The sequence below is a fragment of the Leiobunum rupestre genome, chromosome 6 (genome assembly GCF_980474605.1).
Source record: "Leiobunum rupestre chromosome 6, qqLeiRupe1.1.hap1, whole genome shotgun sequence".
In the NCBI taxonomy this organism is placed as follows: domain Eukaryota; kingdom Metazoa; phylum Arthropoda; class Arachnida; order Opiliones; family Sclerosomatidae; genus Leiobunum; species Leiobunum rupestre.
Genome location: NC_143389.1, coordinates 61,310,480 through 61,331,533, shown reverse-complemented (window position 1 = coordinate 61,331,533; position 21,054 = coordinate 61,310,480). Strand labels below are relative to the sequence as shown.

Genomic DNA, 21,054 nt, shown 5'->3' with positions numbered 1-21,054 from the left:
CCGGGGATAAAACGGGCTGGGAACTTGACCTCAACTTCAACCCTTTCAACATCCTCCGAGGGAAAGGAAATTGGAGCTAGATCTCTTCAAAGAAATTGTCCCTCTGTTTTATAGGGCGATAAGTCGTGTTAGGACACGATTCTAGATGGCGACACTCCGTCGGGACAAGCTTCTCCTAAACTTTCACCTTCTATACTCGAAATTAACTTGGCCGAAAAAACTAAATACCAGAGTCAACGCTACGAAAAAAAACCCCAAGGCAAAAACATGTTCTAACTGTAGGGCTGTGCGATTAGTGGTTTTAGGCAATCGAGTCGATTATCGAGTATCAATTTTTCTTCATCGAGTATTCGAGTCGAATAATATTGAAGTCAAGTCGAGTAATCGAGTATTTGATTAAGGGGAAACTCTCTTATTCGAGTCGAGTAACTAAAAAAACCTCTAGTAATATTTTTAACGAGTCGGGTTATCGAGTACTTGATTAGGAGCTGGTTTTATTCAAATAATTATGAAATTAAATTTAAAAGATTATAAAGTAACTTTCAATGCTGCAAAACATTCCTTTATAGGTACCGTTTATTGCCCCCCAAAAAGTTGTAAAAACCCCTCTTTGAACTTTGAAGCAACGAGGAAAGAAAAAACAAATACTCATAGAGCAGCTTATTCGAGTAATCGGGTACCCGAATATGTAATTTTTTGGTATTCGTTAATTTTTCAATTACTTATTCGAGGTCGAGTTCAAGTACTCAACATAAAAAAGAACGAGTACTCGATTATGTTCGAGTACTCGTACAGCCCTATCCACAGGGCCGTGCTTAGGGGGTGGCGAGCCGGGCGGTCGCCCAGGGCCGCTAAAAATTTACCATAGGGATGTATATACCGGAGGGCCGCTACACTCACAACTTGTCAGTTTCGCCCATGCATTTCGCCCGGGGCCACGAGACCTCTAAGCACGGCCCTGCCTATCCAACTGTATTTCGTTCCTCACACGCTAAGACGGCAACGGTAGCTAAAACGTTACGCGGCGCTACGAAGCGGTTGCAAAAGTGAAAAAAAAATGTATATCTTTATAGTTCAACAACGCTTAGTGGACAGGCGAAGAAAAAGTAAGAGTACTAAGATTATCCAGACCTCGCTAACTCGAAATTTAAAGGCGATGTCTACGCGCAATCCAAAAGGGCAGCTCGATCACGATACCCCATTTATTCCGATAAAGAAACGAGGAAAAAATGATTAAAGGAACGCTCCCCACCCTTGAAATAAAAAAGGTGTTTCTGGTTGGCACGCCAACCGTCAGAGGGAGTTGGCGTCGCTATCGATAACGCACCAAGGCAGAAGGCTCTACGTTAAGAAAAAGAGAGTTAGGGTTCGGGAACGCCCCGAATTAGCTCGTTACGCCTAATCTAATCGACACGCTACTTTCATTCCGGAGAAAGTAGCACCGAAAATAAAATTGAAAGAACGTATAAAAAATTACGCTTTTCTTTGACCTTTTTAAAAGTTATTCTTCGAAGTGCTAACGTCACTGTTCTTGCCAGGCTGTAACATAATATCGTAAGTAACGCAATCATCAATAAAAACTTAACAAAATGGTGACGGATAATGTAGGAAACCAAGATAAAATAAACCACAGACAACTGGGATTTGGCAAAACCCGGCAAAACATGTGGGAAAAACCGGTAAAAACCAGTAAAAACTCTTTTCATGCTAAATTAATCATTGATATATCTATTAAGTGACTAATTTGGTCATTGCAAATAGGAGAGATGAAAAAACGCCAAAAGAAGAGTGAATAGAAGAATATCTGCTTTTATAATTTATTTTTTATTGAATTTTGCCACTAGAGGTGGAAAAAGGATGGAAGTACGATTTTCCACACGGTTTATAACAGGAAAAGAATAGGTGGAAAAAACCGCGGAAAATACTAGTTTTTTCCTAGTAAAAACCGCGAATTTTTTCCACCCTTAGCAAAATTGTGCCAACCCTGTGTACAAGTCATTGTAAACACACAAAAAATATAATTGAAAACCATTACATCTACTACGACTATGGATTATCACCGTCGCATACTACTCCACAATAAATTTACGCGGTTGAAAGTCGAGCTCTTTATACCTTACACGGCCTCTTTCTCGACTTTTGGAAAAGATTTTATTCGCAGGCCGAAAAAATATACATATATAAATCTCGCGCGTATATGTACGTACGCAAAGTAGATAGAATATAGGGGCTTATTTACCCCCATTCTAAGCGAAGGCACAGGCAAATGCCCCAAAATATCTACAAGTTTTAAAAGTTGGCGTTGTTATCGCTATATATAGAGGTCTACGTCGCAGAAAGAGAAAAATCGCCTATCAAAGTAAGGCCGGCTCCGGAAAACGCCACTTTCCAAAATTGGTCCTCGCTAGAAAATTGGTCTACAAAAGGAAAGAAGAAAAGTTTCGAGGCGATAGAATCCAAACGCTTCATTCTTCGGGGCTTACGCCTATATAGCGTTGTTAGTGGCGCGGACGTCGCTAAGGACGAAACAGAAAATGGGGTACAGTCTGCCTCGTCGAAAGCCCTCTACCACCTTTACCGTCGTCCGCTCTTACACACCCAATATAGATTCCGTCACTTCCTAATAGCCTAAGTAACGTAATAACAATAAGTATGACACTTCCTATTGCTTTAATGCTAATTTTCTAACCGTTTTGGATGACTACGTTAAGCTTAATATCGGAGAGCACGTTCTGGAGTCGCGAGGGGCTTTGGCTTTGTTTTGAAGCCCGCGTGGTAAAAAAACCATGAGCTCGTAGCTTAGCGGAAGTCTCGCATATTTTAGACACTAGAGGGCTCTGTGCTGAGAAAACATCTTCATTACGCAATAACTATGAAAATTAGTTTGGTTGTAAATCTCGTTAATTGTCATACTTATTGTTATTATGTTACTTATGCTAATAGGAGTCGCTGCCGCCGCATTCTAACATCTTTTTCCTTTGTATTAGCATTAATAGTTCTTTTATTTTTAGAGGCGCCGATCCCTTATTCGCCCCGTCCCGGCTAAGAAATATTTCCTTTGTTACACCGACGACAAGATAGGAGACAACCTTATATCACACTACCTAGCCTTCAAAGCGGTGAGCTCAACCCCGGCCTTTCGCGAGGCAAATCTGATACGTTACGAAACTGGAACGAACTGGCGTCACCGATTTAAAATAGTCGCGACTATAGCTTTGCGGTATCACCCGCCAGGGGCGCGACAGTCGCGAGATTAACAAGCTGCTTCAATTAAGTTTCCGTTTTTAGAAGGAAACAAAGTGAAAAGGGGCACTCACGCCCGAGATGATGATACTAACCCGTCTTGACGCTCCTCTTTAAGAATTTCTATCGGGATGACTAAATTTTGGTCGCGAACCCGCTTGATTAGCTAATGAAGCGAACCGCCTAAGAAATTCTGTCTACGCTTAAATTAAAACACCAGAGCAAATGGCGTAGACAATTGTTTTCCTATTCAGTCGGAATAAATCGAGGGGCTGATCACTCCGCGTAATCGGTGTACAGAGCCGTACCTTTGACTGTACTATTGGGATTACGCGTAATCTTTGAAGTCCCTGCCTTTGGCAGTGCTAATCTAAGCGTAATCCGGTGTACAGACTTTCTAATAGTGGTTAGCCCCTCGGAATAAATAAATTAAATTTAAATAGAAATTTTTTTAAAATAACGAAACGCCAAAAACGCTATTTTACGTTTACGTCCCAAAAAGTCAGGAAAGTTAAGTTTTCCGTAAGTTTCCTTCGAACAGAAAATATTTATAAAAATGAATATAAAACATCGTTTTGACGTTCAAAGGTCGCCGATTTTACGGCCGAAAAACAACCGAATAATAAAAGTAACAAAAACGTCTCGACATTCAAAATACATAACCTTCTAACCTATTGGAGCAAGAATTTCACGTTTTTCCCGAACTTTTCTGGGTTAAAAACGCGCGTTTATAGAAATGAAAAGCGTTTCCCGTTTCGAGTAGCGGAAGACTAGTTTTCTTCCAATCACTTGCAAAACCGTTTGACTGGGTTTTTCCGAATAACAAAAATATAATTACGTCTAACGTTTCCCCCTCACATCCTCCCCATAGACAAAAAAAAAATTACCGACCCTTAAAAAAAGAACTATTTAAAGGGGAACGGCCAAGTTTTTCCAAATATGGCCTTATTTCCGTATCAAAAGATTAACAAGACGTTCAATATACTAACACGTACCTTTGTTTGTCTCGAAAAAATAGCTTTTGGCCCAAAAAGTTGAAACGAAAAATAACGCCAGGTGTTTAGGTTTGAATTTTCGCCGCCATCTTAGGGGCTGCCGCCAGCGCCCCTAACCCCTTATGAGCGATTTGCGAATTATCCTAGCTTTTAAAATCGCGCAATTTAGGCTTGAGTCTCTTATAACTGGAACGCGCCGCGCGTGCAAAACAAATTTTTTGCGTCTTCAGAAGCGCGCGCTTTTACGTAGTTTTTCTGTCTCACCGACGTCTCACCAGGTGTCGCGGCGGACACGCGCTTTTCGATTTCCCGAAATTTCTTTATTTTATTAAAAATTAACCACTCAAATATTTTTTGATGCGGTTTTCGCCATAAATTTTAGTTTTTAATGGGCTATAGGGCTATCTAACTGGTTAAAGCTTGACCGTGCCCCTTTAAACAACTATAGAAAACGCAGAAGCAGTTTAGACACACGAAAGAAATGAATCATTGGCCTCTTATGGTTCGCATGGTGAACTCCTCCGATCGCTTTCAAGCGTGTAGACCTATTATGGCGGAGGCTATAGAATAGATGACGGAATCCTATTTTACTCTAGTGTTCTTCGATACACAGCGCCATATCTGGTCGGAATAGAAACGCGCTGAACGGTTACGAAGCTTTTTTTCGTTTTCACTTTTCTCTTTTGTAGCTGGTGTGGCAACAATGTATCTAGTTTATACATGGGAAGACGAGTCCGAAACAGCGGGACAGGCCCAAACCCCGAGTCCGAAAGAATGAAACGCGTAGCTGTATTTTCCACGCTCTGACGATCCTTCATCCATCCTCAGATTTCTACCCCCTCCAACAAAAAATGGTCGACTTCGCCTTCTTTATATTAATGTTCTTTGAGGACAATTGTACAGAGTTCTTCTACCCACCCGTCTACAATTTCTCATCATACTTGGTATAATGTTACACTGTTTTCGCGCTCGGTTTCACCGGTTCTACTTATAAACCAGCCATCGAAGACATTTCCCCATTTTCGTATTTTTCGCCAATGGCCGAGCTTTTTTTCCGTCATAATCGATTTGGTTAAATATTTTTGGTACGATGTAACGATTGTCGTTTTTATTCTAGATAGGTCACAACAAAGTTCAGGGTTCGTGCAAAGTTAAATTCCCTGAAATTTCCAGGTTTTCGCTGACCAAATTTTCTCTGACAATTTTTGTAGAATAAATGAATGTTTTGAGGTAAATCTTGAAAAATATTGATTATGTATTTTTAAAATATTTTTCAAAAGTTTTAATGTCTGATTTCTTTGGGGTCCTTTTAAAAATTCCCTTACTTTTTTTGGACTATTTTCAAATTCCCTTACTTTTTTTGGACTATTTTCAAATTCCCTTACTTTTTTTGGACTATTTTCAAATTCCCTTACTTTTTTTGGACTATTTTCAAATTCCCTTACTTTTTTTGGACTATTTTCAAATTCCCTTACTTTTTTTGGACTATTTTCAAATTCCCTTACTTTTTTTGGACTATTTTCAAATTCCCTTACTTTTTTTGGACTATTTTCAAATTCCCTTACTTTTTTTGGACTATTTTCAAATTCCCTTACTTTTTTTGGACTATTTTCAAATTCCCTTACTTTTTTTGGACTATTTTCAAATTCCCTGACCATTTGGAATCTTTTTCAAATTCCCTGACCATTTGGAATCTTTTTCAAATTCCCTGACCATTTGGAATCTTTTTCAAATTCCCTGACCATTTGGAATCTTTTTCAAATTCCCTGACCATTTGGAATCTTTTTCAAATTCCCTGACCATTTGGAATCTTTTTCAAATTCCCTGACCATTTGGAATCTTTTTCAAATTCCCTGACCATTTGGAATCTTTTTCAAATTCCCTGACCATTTGGAATCTTTTTCAAATTCCCTGACCATTTGGAATCTTTTTCAAATTCCCTGACCATTTGGAATCTTTTTCAAATTCCCTGACCATTTGGAATCTTTTTCAAATTCCCTGACCATTTGGAATCTTTTTCAAATTCCCTGACCATTTGGAATCTTTTTCAAATTCCCTGACCATTTGGAATCTTTTTCAAATTCCCTGACTACTCCCTGACCATTTGGAATCATTTTCAAATTCCCTGACCATTTGGAATCATTTTCAAATTCCCTGACCATTTGGAATCTTTTTCAAATTCCCTGACCATTTGGAATCTTTTTCAAATTCCCTGACCATTTGGAATCTTTTTCAAATTCCCTGACCATTTGGAATCTTTTTCAAATTCCCTGACCATTTGGAATCTTTTTCAAATTCCCTGACCATTTGGAATCTTTTTCAAATTCCCTGACCATTTGGAATCTTTTTCAAATTCCCTGACCATTTGGAATCTTTTTCAAATTCCCTGACCATTTGGAATCTTTTTCAAATTCCCTGACCATTTGGAATCTTTTTCAAATTCCCTGACCATTTGGAATCTTTTTCAAATTCCCTGACCATTTGGAATCTTTTTCAAATTCCCTGACCACTCCCTGACCATTTGGAATCATTTTCAAATTCCCTGACTACTCCCTGACCATTTGGAATCATTTTCAAATTCCCTGACCATTTGGAATCATTTTCAAATTCCCTGACCATTTGGAATCATTTTCAAATTCCCTGACCATTTGGAATCATTTTCAAATTCCCTGACCATTTGGAATCATTTTCAAATTCCCTGACCATTTGGAATCATTTTCGAATTCCCTGACTTTTCCCTGACCTTTTCGAAACATTTTAAAAGTCCCTGACTTTTCCTGGTTTTCCAGGTCGTGTACGAACCCTGAAGTTGCAGTACAATAATATAATTAATAAATTATTTATTTAAAATTAGTAAAACAAATGATCCTCAATAATTATATTAATTAAAAATACTCGTATTTCAAAGCTTTAAAATAAAATATTTTACTGGAGTCGGATAAAGAAAATGGAATTTAATGAAACCCTGTCAATTGTTAAATACGTCTTCTAGGATTCCACGAAAATGATAAATAAGACCAACACTATACCCGTTGACAACTTAACTCTTAAATATTTATTCTAGGAAAAGTTGTGTGCACAAAAATTAGCGAAACTTAGCGAGTGCTTTTAAATTAAACTTAAAAAATAAAATTGATCCCCAATCTTTCGAATCCTAAGAGAACTGGAATCAGCCTCGATTCGTCGCGAATGAAAGAGTCGTTCCGAGTTTCGCGTCTCTTTAATTTGAAGGCACTTTATTGATATTTCCGCCGTGTTAGACTATTGATTAAATGAAAGAGCACTCGAGACTTAGCATAGTGCGTGTCTTTATAAGCATCTTCGCCAAGAGGACCCGGCGCGCTGAAGGGGGCCGCTCCGTCCAAACACTTCCCAATTTCCTAATCGACCCCTACTTGACTCCGAAATAACAACCCTATACAACACACACACAGAGAATACCCTCTTTAATATTAAAGAACCATACAGAGCCTCTTTCGCTTCTTCAACTTCTTTTCGGTACATCGGGGTACCCCCCACTTAAGGATCAAAGCCAAAAAATTTGGTATGCCCCCTTTCTCTTCCTAAACATCAAAAGATGCGATAGAGACGCCATAGTACGCGTTTTATTGGTCTGGTCTATACAGCGGCGCGATATTGAATCAGTTGACACTCCAGTTAAGAGGGCGTAAAGAGGTACAGTTTGTCACTTTTTACGTAAGATCTTTTCACGTACCCCGTTTTTGTTATTTCGGTAGCCATTTGTTATCGTTAGACCTTTTTTACGTTATAGACGGGTACCATTCGAGCGACTTCCGTTATAGTCCGTTTGTCTGGACATTCCGGGTCGCCTTACGCCTAAACATATTGAAGAAAAACAGGATATTTTTATTGAAGGTCGTTTATAGAAGAAAACCAACAAAGTTAACCACGATTTCGAATTTGAATTTACTGGAAATATCCGTTTATAAACGCAAATTTAGTTTTCATTCGACGGTCGTTGGTTCGTATATGACTAACGTCAGAAGTTAATAATAAATCTCCTCACAAGATAAGTAACCATTTAGGTCATAAAAATGAAAAGAGGACTTTCGCAATCTCGAGGCAGATTCTATTGGGTGACAAGTTTAAGCGAATATGTGAAAAATTACCACGCTTAAATCCATGAAAAATTTTAAAATTAGACTACATAGGCCGATATTAATTAATAATTCATTTTTCTTTTCTAATAGTTTTAAAATTTCAGTATATGATAAATTTCACCCTGCACTATATTTTCTTGCAAAAAAAAAACCTTTTGAAAAATCAGCGTAAGCCTGGGTAGGTACACGTTTCAAACTAATAACATTAGTGGGATAGGAAGATAAATACTTATCTATTAAGAGATATTATAAGCTTCTGCTAACGAGAATCTACGGGATTTATGAATAGCAACTAGCCATCAGTAACTTCCTTGAAATTCCACGAGTTCGTTCCAAAGGCAACTTGGCTCGAGACAGGGGTAAAAGCCTTTAGTATAGTAGGTGGTGGAAAACGACTTGTCTTTGACGCCTAAAAACGAACCTTTACAAAACTCTCGAAAGGGTCGCTTCGCTTTTATTGCGGCGCGATCAGCGTTGCCTCATCTTTTCATTCTGTGTCCGTGGCGCTATTTATTCAAGAGGGTGTGAGCCCGAAATAAAACCCGTTTCCATATTTTGAACCCGAATAGACGACTCTACCATCAACGGTCTATGAACCGAGATATTTTTTTCCTTCGCAGAAATTCCTGGCTAGGCGTCCGCGTTTTCGTCTATTACGGATAATTCGACTGTAATTTAACGTCTTATTAAGTTCAATTAAATATTCCTTTCTACGGGTAAAATATAGCCGTGCGTGGTAGAAGCAATCGAAAGCCGTTCATTTCAAAATTTAAGATATTTCAAAAGACTGACATTAATAACAACATTAATTCAGTGTTGTCTGATTCAAATCAGTGATTTAAACAAGAGTTATATTTAAAAAATCCTTTATTTATATCAATGGATTTACGAAAATGTGCCAAAGTAGGTTCTCTAGCAATGTCAGGTCAGAGCAAGATAAATTAAATTTCATTTTAATTATTCATTAAATTTAATAATGATTAAGCTGCATTCAAATTATTATTCAGTTTGACAAAAGATACATTTAAAATTAAAAAAACTCTTATTTAAATAAAAATATTCCGATTAAATAAATTAAAACGTTTATTTTTTAATAAAAAATCGACCACCCTGAATTATATAAAATTACAACGACGACCTAATCCCAAAATGTTTATATTTAATTGAAACTAGGCTAAAGCGAAGCAAGCTAATTGGTTGTTTTTATCAACTGATAAAACATCGTAACTTGTTCGTAACAAATCATCTGCTTTTTATTGAAAAAGATATTTATCTATTAGAACACCTGTGTTTGATTATTGTAGTTTTTTATGTTTGACTATACATTTATTACAAAGCTAAAATATTGGTTTTTACTTTAGTATATAAATAGTGATTAATATTTGTATAAAGCCAGTGTTCAACGATTCGTAATAGCTTCACTTAAAAAACTTTCATTTTAATTTATATCTTGTCGAATTTTTCCCAAAAATAATTGTCTTCAAATTATGGTCCTTCGAAAAACTCGAAAAACTCTAAAGACTATTTATTGAATCGGAAGCTGCCGAAGAAAATCTAACAAAAGCAAAAAATTGCCTTCAACAAGTAAACACACTCAACTCATTCGCAACAGCCTCAGCTTCAAGCCGACGTTCTCGCTACTATTAATTAATTAATAAAGTAAACTCGGAGAGTCACTAAAAATAACCCCCTCCGGTTCCTCCGATCTAGTTCCGGAAATTCGATGGGGAGGAAGTAAGCTGAGAGTAAAATGATGGTACGTTTCCGAAGGCCTGTAGAAAGGCAGCCAGAAATTGAGGTGGTGAAGCTAAAAGCGAGCTTAGCGCTCTACCTAGAACAAATTAATTTTTATTAAAAGAGGTAGTTGAGGGCGGCCAGATACCGAAATAACCAGGGAGAGAGAACTCGCTTGCCTATGCAAATTTGCCCGGGTTCTCTAATTGAAAAACTCCATAAAAGTAATTTGAAGCATCGGCCAATTTTCGGGTTGGCCCTAATAAATTTTCGCCTACAGTAGTTAAAAGGGGGATACTGGTTCGAACTTTATAGGGTTATTTTAATCAGTTTTAAAAGTAAAGGCGCTGTTAGCAGAGAGAGAGAGAGAGGGGGGCAGGCGTCAGGAGTGGAGCTGGTAAGGACCCATCAAAATCAAGGCGTCCAAAATTATAACTTTCGCGAATGGTCCCCCTTTTAATAGCGCCGTAAAATCCGTCGAGGTGCCGTACGCCAGATATTAGGATAATATTCATATATTGTAAGCGTACATTTTTGACTTACGACACGGAGTTCGGCCCAAAACTTAAAACTCGGTTGGCCAATGATATACGGAATTTGGAGTTTATAAGGCTATAGGAGACTCTTAGTTTTGAAGTGTTCTCTACCTGCGGGAAATTTCGCGAGATGGCTGAATAGGCTACATTCAAAATTTATTTATAGCCGCGACATTACGCGCGAGAAGCCAAATTGTACGGTTGTTAAAAATGAAAGATACTAAAAATACAATGTTCGTAATAAGCGTTATTCGTAATTTATCGAAAAGCGAACGACAACGGCCAACTCGGATTCATTGGAGCGGCGAAAATGAAAATTTATATCACCAGCGGCGACTTCCGCCACAACATCGGCAGAGTACATACGTATCTTTCCGTAGAAGTTTCGAAAGGGACTTCTATGGTGAGGGGGGTGGGGAGGAAAACATAGCCAAAGGCTATAGAGAAACGCCATTAAAAATCCAGGAGAACGACTTTTAACGGTCGTTAAAGTTTAAATCTCAATTTTCGTCGCCGACAAATGAGACGCTTACTCAGGGAGAATTTTCGAGACCACCCGTCTCTCACTTTCTCTCTTCGCGAGCTTTCGCCAAAATTTCGACTCTAATCTCACCTACGGACGCGTCAGAGGCGAAATAAGTATTCGCCCGAATGAGTTAAATCCGAAACTCAATATATATCGTTCCGCGTCAAACTTGGGCTAAAAGTTCTATACGGACTCTTTAAATTTAACAACGTCGCTCGATTTTTCATCTACGAGCGCGGACGGAGATGCCGGCTCACCTATTAAATCAATAAAAAGGGCACCGAGATTTAATTTTATACAGCGCGGAAAATCCGATTTAAGTGGGCGTTAGAGCCGCCTAAAACCACTTAAAAAAGCGCTAGCCCGTGCAGAAAAAAAATTGCGACAGTGCAGCCTAGTATATACTTCTCCTTAACTCGATGGGGAAAAAATCAAGTGTTCAGCAGGAAAGCGCGACATGTTAGAGTCGTGCCTTCGCTACTTTTTCCCTCCATTTTTTTGCGCGCGATTCTCCCTCTCGACGGATTGACTTAGTCGCCTACCTACCATCCCCGCATCCTCCCGAAGGGAAGTTTAGTCATCGAAAGTTCATTGGATGAAGAAGTCTTAGGTGACGGGGACTCGCGCGTTAAACGCTGAGCGCGACTCCCCGAGGGTGCGGATTGAACGAGAGGGGGGCCTTACAGGGTGACTCAAAGAGGCTTCGGGTCACGAAAATGGCCAAGCAGGAAATTGGCAGCCAGACAAACAATTACTACTAGGTAATTTTCTAAATTAAATCGTCCGGCTACGTCGACTGAGGGAAAAGCGCCAAAAGAACGCTTGCTACGCGTTCAAGGGTTCGCGCAAAGGGAACTTGTCAATGGGTATTCGACCAAATTGGTTCAAATAACCAAGACTATAGAAACTAGACTTGTTAATTTTCCGAAAGAATAAAATGCGAAACAATTTCCAGAAAATTTAAAAAAATTTAAACAAATTACTTTTTAGGGGTTTTTAATGTTTTTATCTTTTCATCGATATAAAATGTCTAATAACAGTAAACATACTACAAAACATTAATAGTGTTACATTGTTAATCAGTTTTAACTAGTTTAGTTTTACTTTTAGATTCGAAAAGATGTAGACCTAATGTTTAGTTACACTTTTGGTAAACAATTCTTGAAAGAAAAATCTGTACATTTATCTGTATAAGGATTAAATCATGATTAAAATATTTAAAATTGTAGTCATGCATTGATGCTCTCAAAATACTTTATTATTATAATATTAAAGATTTTCCCCGACTTTCTAAGGCCAAAATTTTTATTTTATATTTCTTTGTTATCAGAAGGGAAATGGATTTATATTTCAGTAAAACAGTTTTCGAAATGTTGAAAAAATTAGCAAATTTTTCAAGGAAATAAATAATAATAATATAATTTGTCATAGATCTAGAGTAAAATTACCTTCAAAAAGTGTCAAGATTTAAATTAAATTCCGAGACCATTCCCTGACTTTTTAGGCCCATTTTTAATTTTTCCCTGACGTGTGGCAACCTTGTTCAATACGAATTTTTAAACAACAGAAAGAGCAATTTGAAAAATAAAACTAGCATTTATAGCCATATACATTTTTAACTTATAAACATAATTAATCATTTTAGATTTACTTATAAACAACCCCACGAATCCATTTTAAATACACCAAATCAATAACAACCTATCAATAACAACCTATCAATAACCAAAAAAAACACTAGGATAATATGAAACACCGTAGCGGTAATTATAAAACTGTCAGAAAACGAGTGATGCGAAGGACTACATTCGCGGATCGCGTATCCTCCCGTGGGAGTATGGAAAATCCCCTACTCTCTAAAATATTCAAAAAATATACACGCTCCATTAACTTAAAGGATTATATGATTAATCTTGCCATTATGAACGGTGACTTTAGGCTCGCACCCCTGGCATCGGTTCTAGCCGCTATAATACGGAAGAGAGAGAGTGCCTTTGTTTGTCTCTTCCGAAGCCCGCGAGAGAGAGAGAAAGGTGGGAAATTATGGGTGCCTTTTTTCTCCCAAGGCAAATTAACGGAGGAGCGAGAGGATGATGGGGATGCCCAGAAAGAGGAGAGAGTTGTCCTTCACCAACCAGTCTCAATTCTATTGATATACCGTCTGAAGTACAGACTTCACGCGTGCCCCTCTCTTCGGATAAAGAGTCGACTAATAAGGGCGGCGAGTATAGATATCTCTCTTGAGCTTCCACGCGATGCAAACGGGGGGGAAAGATTACCGAAACCTCTTTGGCTCCTCTCTATTCCAGTCTCGCTCCTCTCCCCTCCTATGACGGCATTGGCAACCATGCACGATCAATGGAAACGCCGCCGCTGACGTAGTCTATAGAAATAGCGGTTGGGAAAGGATGGAGAAAGGGAAGAGGAGAAAATGCTTTCCTTTAACATGTAAGGGAAGGAAAGAATCGACGCCTTCGCTTCGGACTTGCCCGCATGTCCACCGCAAAAAAAACGCTCTTGATTGAAAAGAAAAAAAAAGATAAAGTTTTGGTTTTACAATCGATTTCATCCTTGTCCAGTTGTTCCATGTTTTCTTCTACTTCCATCTATTTTTTTTTGTCTAAAGGCCTGAATCAATCATACTTTATTAAAGGTTTTCAATCGACCTGACCCCTTCAGGGATAAAGCTACCAAGCATTATATTATTTGGCACACTTTCTCGGTTCAAAGACTCCGATGGAAGCTTTTTATTATCGCCTAAACCTTGCATAATTTATCGCGGAGTATTTTTAGAATTTAATATAAAAAAAATTGGGAAGTTTCAATTAAGAAAGTTTCCTTTCTGATTAATGACGGTAGGTTAACTAGGCGTCCCGAGTTATTGGTTTGCTACGTTTAAGGTATTAATTAGGCGGATGACAAGTTACGGGTCAATAACGACGAAAGGTCGAACTTGGCTAAAACGTTCCAATGCGGATTTTAACGCTTAGAGAGACTTGAAATAAAACGAAAAATCGTCCGCTAGGACTTGCTACGACTTGTTTTTAACGTAATTAGCGCCAATAATCCATAGCTTCTGTTAAAAGCCTGGCGAATGGTTTTATTCCAATTAAATATTTCTTTTCTAATTGGCATCGATAAATAATATTTTTTTGCTGCATTTTCATCAATTCCTTGATTTAGTGTAGGGAGCTGTTGGCTCGCGTGGCATGAAGGGCTTACCACCACCCTCCTACGCATTGTAACCCGGCCACCTGAATTAATGGCTTTTAAAGTTGCTTGATGACTTAGGCCTATGGTGGTGCCTTGAGTATTAGTCTAGCTGATTATTACTTTTATTATTATTATTAAAATATACGATATATTTGACACACAATTTAAGTTTAGATTCAATTTATTTATTGAAAAACATCAATTATCGAAAATTAGCTTTAAAAAGGACCACTATACGATAAATAGAAATTTGAAATTGCGTCAGAGCTACAAAAATGTTTAAAGATTTAAAGCCTTAAATTAACGAACAAGGCCAACAAAACTGGCACCAAAAGGTAGCTACATTAGACGGTTTTTGACTATAATTAAAGCGAAGAAACGGCGAAATTATGAAAAGTCGCGAGGGACTCCTTTACCGAAATTAACAAAACTGGCCGGATTTACTTTGAAGAATAGTCTTCCTCGAGGCTATAGAAAAGCTCCCTCTTAAGATACAAGTCAGCCAAAAACAAAAGCCACCAGAGTAGATTGCAGGCTTGAAGGGTATACTTCTCAACTCCCCGTTTCAAAAATTGACTACTATAAAAGCCAAAGGCGGGTTGTAGGGGAAAGCGGGCAAGCATATACATGCCTTTACCCCGCCTTCGTCCCCACTAGTTCCCAAACTAGAGAAAAGATGTTAGCACGCGAACGCACCGAAAAAAAAGTGGGCTGTGAGAGCGCGCGAAGAACGATTAGGGCAGAGGCCCCCCCAGACAATAACGAGGAAGGCGCGGGCCCGGGGCCGGGGAGGAGAAAGCGACTCGCGAGTCTTTTAGCGAAATGAAATTAGGCGAGCGCCAAGGCTTCTTAACGAGCCCGAGAGCAGACAGACACTCAAGAACTATCAAAGAGAGAGAGAGAGGACCAGGATAAATAAGGAGAGAGACGGAGGAGGCGGTGAGGCGAAATTAGCACTCTTAAAGTAAAACACCCCAAGCCGAGAGATTTCCCAGATGCCCAACCACCGGCAAAGAAACTTATTACCGACTTTTAATTCAGCCGAGCACAACGGCGATATCGGAGACCACCCGTTCCCTCCCAGTCCACCACCACTACTACGTACCCAAAATAAACATCAAACTTTAGACCCATTTTATCGCGACCGTTTTACACTTTTCAAACTTGTCAAAAGTACTTATTCAAATAAATATATCCTTTCTCCGAGTTGAGTGAATATTAAACGTAATTCAATAAATAATTGGAATTAATTTCCAAAACCTCTAGAGTAAAACCATAAGTGTATAATATTGTTACATAAGTGTGACGCTTACTACTGACGACGTGAGAGCTATTCACAAGACTGACTGCATTACGGGCTTCGTCACCGTTTTTCGTTTGCTTGCTAATGCGTCACAAGTATAGCCTTTGACGGCGCCTCGCTAGGGGGAGATTTTACCCTGGGGATGACGTCACTGTTACTAGCCCTCAGTAAAATATTCCCCAAAGTGACAAACTTATGGAAAAATATTATAAACTTATGGTTAAACTAACCGAGGTGCAATTTTATCTACAAAGATAGTTTGAAAATGTTAAAAATGTAAAAATTAAACGATATCCGTGGGGAAGTTTTACAGTAATAGCGTATTAAGGGAATAAGGGAGACGATGTTTGTTCAGATGTTACATATTTTTCAACTTAATTTAGCCCGAAAAACTTTTCTAAGTCTTTGGTTAAGTCGCACAAGGCCGATCGATCTTGGAGGACGGGGAACGCTGAGAAATCAAAGCGTTTTACTCTTTGCGAAGAGAGAGAGAGAGAGAGAGAGAGAGAGAGAGAGAGAGAGAGAGAGAGAGAGAGAGAGAGAGAGAGCTTTCAAATTTAAAATTTGCCCCGAAGCGAGAGAGATTACTCAACAGCGGCTGGCGTCATTCAATACGCGGCCGTCCCCAGACGGAAATAGAAATTTTCAATACGACTCCCAAGTCGAGGGAATTAAAAATAAATAGATACAGGTATACGAAAATACGCCAAAGATTTCGTTGAAAAGGATAAAAAAAACGAATTTTGATAAACCGCGTAACTATATACACGTTCGCCTGAGGAAAAAGATTTTCGTAACACGTCAAAAAGTTTCAATTTTGAAAAACTTAAAAAAAAATTAAGCGTATCGTTAACAACGCTATAATTAGGAACGTATCTGGTAATCTAAAATTAACTCTAAAGTCATTAGTTTGTACTAGTAAAGTTTTAAATATTTGAAAAAGAGGAGCGTCGATCCTAAATCTGGGTTGATTAATGCTAGGAACAGGCCTAGCCTACAACAGCCCCAAAAAACTTCGACCTTTAAATGGGATATTTATTCAAAAATATTAGAGCCAAGTTCGCGTTCGCATTACCGCTCCGACAAAAATATCGATGTGTAAGAACGTTAAATTCTAAAAGTGTTTATAAGAAGAAATAATAGCGGAAATAAATTTTGCCCTATGATGTTAAATAAAAAAAACCTAAATTTCGTTGTAAATTACTTTCCCCAAAAGAAAACACCAGGCGGCGTGAACAAAAGTATTATAAAATAGAGACGGATTAAAAAGAAATGTATTATAAAATCGTGCGCGGCCTTGTTTCGACGTTGAAGTAAACACGATCTCGCCTCCAAAAGCCGCGGTGTATATAACAAGAGTGTTCTGGAAATATATTTATCCTTGTAAACGTATAGCTGTATAAAATATATATACAATGGGCTCTCGAAGATCTTGGGTGCAAAACGGGAACGAAAAACATCGTAAATTTAAATTATACCTTCAACGAGCTCTCCAAAAACATTTACAGATTTTTTTCATTTAAAATACCCTCTTCGGTTAGATTAAAGCAAGGGGGGGGGGGGATTTTCGCAAATAGGGGATTTTTAATCCATTTTTATCCTATAGCAGCGTTATTTTTGCTGGCATTTAAAAGAGAGAAGAGAACAGACCATTATCGAACGATCTCACCCGGAAAAAATGTTTTCCTTCATCAAAGCGCCCCATACACCAACAAGGGTTAAAATTTAATGGTTTTCGGTTTTTAAATACTGGTTTTCTTTCCACCAAAACGGAGTGGGTGTATACATTGCGAGAAATAAAAAATATTAACCGCACGAAAAACTCATTTCCTTCAGCTTTATACGTAAAAATAATTAAGAAGAAACGTTTAATTAAAGTCTACTTTCATCAACTCCTATACAAATTCTTTAATGCTTAGCCTCGAATGCGGGAACCGAATTTAGGTTAACGTTCTATCAAAAACTGCCGAATTCGGAGAATTAAGATTTTATGCAACCCTCGTTATTCCCGCTTAATGCGCTTTCAGCGTGACAGTGTCAAGGTCATTTCATAAAGAGTTCCATTGATAATTACTTACGTTCGAAAGGATCAACTCTTCAAATGAAAAGGACTTATTGAAAAAGCTTTCAGTATTCAGAATGAAACCTTAGCGAAGGTTTAAAACCTAACTAAATGAAAAGTATTCTCAGAAACTGAGAAACTGCGTCTAACACAGCCTCCAAAGGCGATGACAATTTTGGACACAAATGTTACACCGATCGCCGTTGTGAAACCATTCCTAAAAACAAAATCTTAATTTAATAGGCAAATCGTTTTACAACGGATTCCCGGTACCATTTCAATTGTCACAAAGGCCCGTAAAAAAAGGAGCAAAATTCTTAGAAAAGACAAATCGGCGTTGAAACAAAAGAAACGCTTTGAAGAATATAGATTCTAACTCTTTCAATCCTTTTTAGGGCACGACTGGCTCGGAATAAAAAAAAATGGAAAGTTGGGATGAAATTCTAAAAGAACCCTTTGTATACGACTTATATATAGAAAGGATATTTCTTTCAGGCCGGAAAATACCGCCGCGGACGCTAGTTCAAGTTAAAACTCGCAAACAAAACAGATGGTAGAGGCGAATTTCATAAGTGGGCCACACGGATTTAACTCCGAGAGATCTCTCGCGGAGGGGCCCCTGAAATCGATGAGGCGAAGAAGCGCAGGATGGTACCCGGATGGCCATAGACATTGTATTAAAATCGTAGCGAGCCCAGAAATAGGTGGATGCGGGGGTGGCGCGGATGAGGGTTCAAATACGGACGAAAGCCTCCCACCCTCCGTAATAACCAGAAACCACCGCCGAAGAAATCTTTGCGAATGGGAGAAGAACTTTTCCGAGATGAGTGAGAGACAAAAAGAGAAACAGCTGATGCCGAATACGACTACGCGCCTCTCAGTTCTTAAACTAGACTGGGATCGTTAGAACTACGCGCCGGAGCGTCCCTCGCTCCCTCATCCCGCTCCAAAAAATGGGAATCATTTCTCTGTACGGAAAGAGAACGGGAAGGCGGAAAAGAAGACTCGAAATTGACGAGGGAAAATGATGGGGGTCTTTGGAAGATATCTTTGTCTAAAAACGAAGGGCTTCTTGTTCCTTCGATTGGCTGAATACGCCGCAATCAGTAAACCAAAAAACGCCCTTAATCAAACCGAACAAGAAGTCGCGATATAATTCCCTTTTTTCAAAACAATTCCATAGTTATCAACATTTGTGTAAAAAATAACTGTTCTTTAAATAGAGACTTAAAGCGAGTGTCGCCTCGACGTGAAGTAGCTTTTTATTCCAACAGATGTCGCTAGCGTCGAAATCAAAACAAGATGCTTACGCTACATTTTGACCCCTCGGTTGATTGGCTCGATTGCTAATTTTACATTAACTTAAATTAGAGTAATATTTTATATTATATTTTATGTGGTATGTATAATTTAGATTATAGTACACTAAGTAGTGTTTGATTTGTCTAATTATAATTCTCTACAATGGTTCTCTGACGACGTTATTGTTTCGCTATTCTGCATTTTAGTTTCATTTTCAATTAATAGACGATCTCCAGTTATAGATCCATTGCCATCTCTTATTACAAGGGTCCTAACATAATACAGGTGGCAATGATAGAGCCGACTGTTGCTTTAAGACTGGGTAGGAAACTTAAAATTATTATTATTATTATTATTATTATTATTATTATTATTATTATTATTATTATTATTATTATTATTATTATTGTTCAGTTATATTTTTATCTGTTCTGTTAAAAAAATAAAAGTGGTTGATTATTATAATTTTGTATTGTATATTCAATTATATTTTTATCTGTCTTGTTAAAAAATCCTTAGTTTTAAGTTGATTATTCCTTCGTATTACGGTTAGACCCGCAATGATGGTAGGCTGTTCTACCGAAACTATCCGGGTATTGTAATTAAATTTGGCGCACGAGAATAAATCGTGAACAATTTCTTTTCGAATTTCAGATTGGACCGATTTGAAATGCCCACGTTTTAAAATGACATCTATGGTTTTTTTAAAGTTCATTTTGAGGCTAACAAAACCTCAACACTTTATGATTAATAGGGCTGTTTGACAAGCGCCAAAACATTTCCAAATCAGTTAATACCACTTAAAAAAGACTTCCACCTTAATCGTGCAACCATAAAACTTTTTGAGAAGTAATATCATTTATATATATTCTAAATTAGAGGTTTAACGTCTTACGCTCATTCCGTGATATACGGTCAAACCAAGGTTAAATCGCCATTCTACAAAAGACAAAAAAGATGGAAAGACCGAAAAAAGAGAAAAAATAAGAAAAATCAAAGTTTAAATCCAGATAGGAAATGCTGAAGTGGATTTTTGCTCGCAGTATATGGCACGCGGGAAAGCGAGGAAGGGGATGCGGATAAAAAAGAAATCCTGGATGTAATTCTCCGTAATTCATCACTAGGAATATAAAAAGAAAAAATCCTTTTTTCCGCTATTTTTTCGGAAGGCAAACCTAGTTTTCGAAATGCTATGGATATTTCGAGAGAGAGGAAAAGACGGGACTGTTTCCAAGCAGCCATTATAAGCGAGGAGCCCCCAGCAAGAGAGAGGTGGTCTTTCATAAATCAAGAGCGATACATCAATCGGCGAGCCTGCAAACATTTATCTCAGAGTCATCGTAGCAACTGCGAGCTGCTTAGCTTAAGCCTACGTGAGCGATTTCTCCCCCCCCCCCCCCTCATCCCGCTCTTATACTATTCGAGATTTTCTTATACGCGACTTGCCAGCCAGAAGAAACGAAATGAAATCGTTTTAGCATGCATTTCGAAAGGCAAAAAGGGAATGAAACCGCTTCCCCCTAATAACACAGTCCCTACAGACTTCTCTTCGTTCGAAGGTTAACTTGGTGTTTCAATCAAAGACTACCAAGGGGGTAAAATCAGCGTATTATCCGCCCAAGACGATTATCCTTAAATGCGGATTAGAATTATAACTCGATATTAATTTGGTTTGAAAAGAAAGGTTTTGCCCTACTTTCTCCCGATTCTTTGTAAATAAAAAAGGAGCATTCCTAATTTAATAAAGAAAAGAGCTGAAGGGTTATCATTTATCTATTTATTTATTTAGATATACTTTCTTTCCTTCGAGAAATAATTTAAGATAGTGGTGAATTTGCGTTGTCGTAGTAATGTATTAAGAAAACATCAAATTATAAATAAACGATATTATTTTCATTACAGCTTAACTTATTCATTATGATAATAATTAAATAATAATATTGATCGTTTAAATTTAAATTTTTAAAACAGGAAATTATGATTCAATATCGTATTAATCGTTAATGGAATATTTACAGC

At 38.0% G+C, this 21,054-nt stretch overlaps 1 protein-coding gene across 8 annotated transcripts in view; it reads right to left on the bottom strand.

The window, feature by feature from the left end:
- The window catches only part of LOC149942907 (latrophilin Cirl-like), a 282,318-nt gene that overhangs the window by 160,683 nt on the left and 100,581 nt on the right, over window positions 1-21,054 (bottom strand). The window lies entirely within an intron of this gene.